Source organism: Entamoeba histolytica, genomic scaffold (genome assembly GCF_000208925.1).
Source record: "Entamoeba histolytica HM-1:IMSS scf_1104750518073 genomic scaffold, whole genome shotgun sequence".
Taxonomy (NCBI): Eukaryota; Evosea; order Mastigamoebida; family Endamoebidae; genus Entamoeba; species Entamoeba histolytica.
This window is the reverse complement of record NW_001915616.1, coordinates 1-2,876: the sequence shown is the minus strand read 5'-3', so window position 1 is coordinate 2,876 and position 2,876 is coordinate 1. Positions and strand designations below refer to the sequence as shown.

General features: G+C 24.0%; 5 non-coding genes across 5 annotated transcripts; 1 reads left to right on the top strand and 4 right to left on the bottom strand.

Moving 5' to 3' along the window:
* Window positions 1-85: 85 nt before the first annotated feature.
* EHI_116620 lies at window positions 86-159 on the bottom strand. The gene has a single exon. It is a non-coding gene; the product is annotated as a tRNA-Phe (tRNA).
* Window positions 160-1,174: 1,015 nt separating this feature from the next.
* Window positions 1,175-1,246, bottom strand: EHI_116610. The gene has a single exon. It is a non-coding gene; the product is annotated as a tRNA-Thr (tRNA).
* Window positions 1,247-1,427: 181 nt separating this feature from the next.
* On the top strand, window positions 1,428-1,500 carry EHI_116600. The gene has a single exon. It is a non-coding gene; the product is annotated as a tRNA-Asp (tRNA).
* A 483-nt stretch (window positions 1,501-1,983) lies between these two features.
* On the bottom strand, window positions 1,984-2,057 carry EHI_116590. Its single transcript has one exon. It is a non-coding gene; the product is annotated as a tRNA-Val (tRNA).
* Window positions 2,058-2,183: 126 nt separating this feature from the next.
* Window positions 2,184-2,257, bottom strand: EHI_116580. The gene has a single exon. It is a non-coding gene; the product is annotated as a tRNA-Phe (tRNA).
* Between the last annotated feature and the right edge of the window lie 619 nt (window positions 2,258-2,876).

The window sequence follows — 2,876 nt, the reverse complement described above, 5'->3', positions numbered from 1 at the left end:
ATTGAAATGTTAAAAATTAAATTGAAAATTCAAATATATGAATTAAAGAATTGTTTAGTTGTTGAAAAGGAAAATCAAAAATGTATGCTTCCAGTCGGGTTCGAACCAACGACCTTTAGATCTTCAGTCTAACGCTGCTACCAGCTGAGCTATGGAAGCTTACATTTTGTATTATATAGAGAGATTAACAATATTAAATTTATAAAAAAAGAAATAACAACAAAAATATGAATTCATTAACATAAAGTAATACACAATAAATATTTTATAATAGACTTTTAAACTTTCAGTAATAAAGATTAACATGAAAATATAAAAGATAATATAAATATTTTTATTGAATGTAATAAGTTTTAATCAAGCCAAAATAAACATTTACGTTACAATGAAAACAATTTAAATAATTATTATGTTATAATTATTATTGGGTTTGAAAGTAATATATAATGTATGTGGATAAAAATATTAACATGAAATATATTGTACGATTAATATTTCAATTTTGTCATATTGTATTAAATTGAGAAAATTATTATATCATAATGTGTAATCTATCAAAACATATTAGATAAACATTTTGATGAAAAATTCACTATTTCATTAGTATGGCTGCAACTATTAATTTTATACTATCTATAGGTAAAAATTAAATTAATTAAAAGAAAAAAAACAAAATATGACAAATAATAAAAAATTAACATTATTATAATAATATGATATATATAAAAATCAGTCCCAGCATTTTGATTGGTAAACACTTGACATCCATTTCGTTCCAGGTCTATCATTCGTCGACAGGTTTTCGCTGCTCCGTTGCCGGCCTGACGCATTACCCTGTTCCTTACCATCCCCAAAAGCCTCTCTTCCGAAAAACTCGCAGTGATGAACGAAGATATGGATCGAGGTAGTCTCAAACACATCTACTTCTCAAAACACCAATTCCAATTTTTAAGCTCCCAAACCTTATGGTCACAGATATTCGTAAAATATCCGAGCTTATATATTACAAAAAAATTGTCTTATATTTTGAAAAAAGGTCGGAATCATATATTATGGGACTTTATAAAAAAAAATAAAAATATAAAAATATATAACATTAAATTTAACAAAGTGAATATTAATAAAAAAAATTGCTAACATTAATTTGAGATATGGTATAAAATGTAAAAGTGTAAGGCGACTATGGGGATCGAACCCATGACCTTCTGTTTACAAGACAGATGCTCTACCGCTAAGCTAAACCGCCATACCTAATGATTATAGGTTTTAAAGCTGCTAAGAGATATAGTATATCTTTTTGATAAATTTTTGTTAAAAATATGGCGGAAAATCTTTTTAATATTAATGATATTATTTATGTTAAAATAATAATAATAATATATAATAAAATCATTAATGTTGTTATATAAAATAATAAATAACAGAAGTCTCCAATAGTATAGCTGGTTAGTATCTTCGCCTGTCACGTGAAAGACCGGGGTTCGAATCCCCGTTGGAGAGTTCCTTTTTTACTAATATTTTTGATGAACTATAATGTTAACAATTATTAGATCTACAGTACAAAAGGTGAAAACAACACTCGAATAAAAAAAATAAATAATACAATGTCGTAACAATTTCTATAGAAACAAATACAATAACTGAAAATAAATTGTATTAAATACTATACTCATATTTCAAATGATATACCATGTAAATGAAATAAAACATATAATTCTATTAAAAATAAAGAATAAATATATTATACAGTATTTTGTAAAAAAATAAAATAATCGAAAAATATCATTAGTAATATCAATAGGTTTATTTGATTTTTATACGGAAACTATCCAGTTTAAAAATTGCCATATTTATTTATCATATCAAAAATTCATTGGCCATCATATATAATTTAAAATATTTCAATTTAAAAGAAAGATAATGATACTATAAAAAAGAACTAAATATTAACAGAAAGAAATAAGTCAGAATTGTAATATAAAATGGTTCCACCCGGGTTCGATCCGGGGACCCTCACCACGTCAAGATGATGTGATAACCAACTACACCATGAAACCATCTGTTTAAAAGACTATTGTTGTATAGGCAAGTCTATAAAATTGAAATGTTAAAAATTAAATTGAAAATTCAAATATATGAATTAAAGAATTGTTTAGTTGTTGAAAAGGAAAATCAAAAATGTATGCTTCCAGTCGGGTTCGAACCAACGACCTTTAGATCTTCAGTCTAACGCTGCTACCAGCTGAGCTATGGAAGCTTACATTTTGTATTATATAGAGAGATTAACAATATTAAATTTATAAAAAAAGAAATAACAACAAAAATATGAATTCATTAACATAAAGTAATACACAATAAATATTTTATAATAGACTTTTAAACTTTCAGTAATAAAGATTAACATGAAAATATAAAAGATAATATAAATATTTTTATTGAATGTAATAAGTTTTAATCAAGCCAAAATAAACATTTACGTTACAATGAAAACAATTTAAATAATTATTATGTTATAATTATTATTGGGTTTGAAAGTAATATATAATGTATGTGGATAAAAATATTAACATGAAATATATTGTACGATTAATATTTCAATTTTGTCATATTGTATTAAATTGAGAAAATTATTATATCATAATGTGTAATCTATCAAAACATATTAGATAAACATTTTGATGAAAAATTCACTATTTCATTAGTATGGCTGCAACTATTAATTTTATACTATCTATAGGTAAAAATTAAATTAATTAAAAGAAAAAAAACAAAATATGACAAATAATAAAAAATTAACATTATTATAATAATATGATATATATAAAAATCAGTCCCAGCATTTTGGATTGGTAAACACTTGACATCCATTTCGTTCC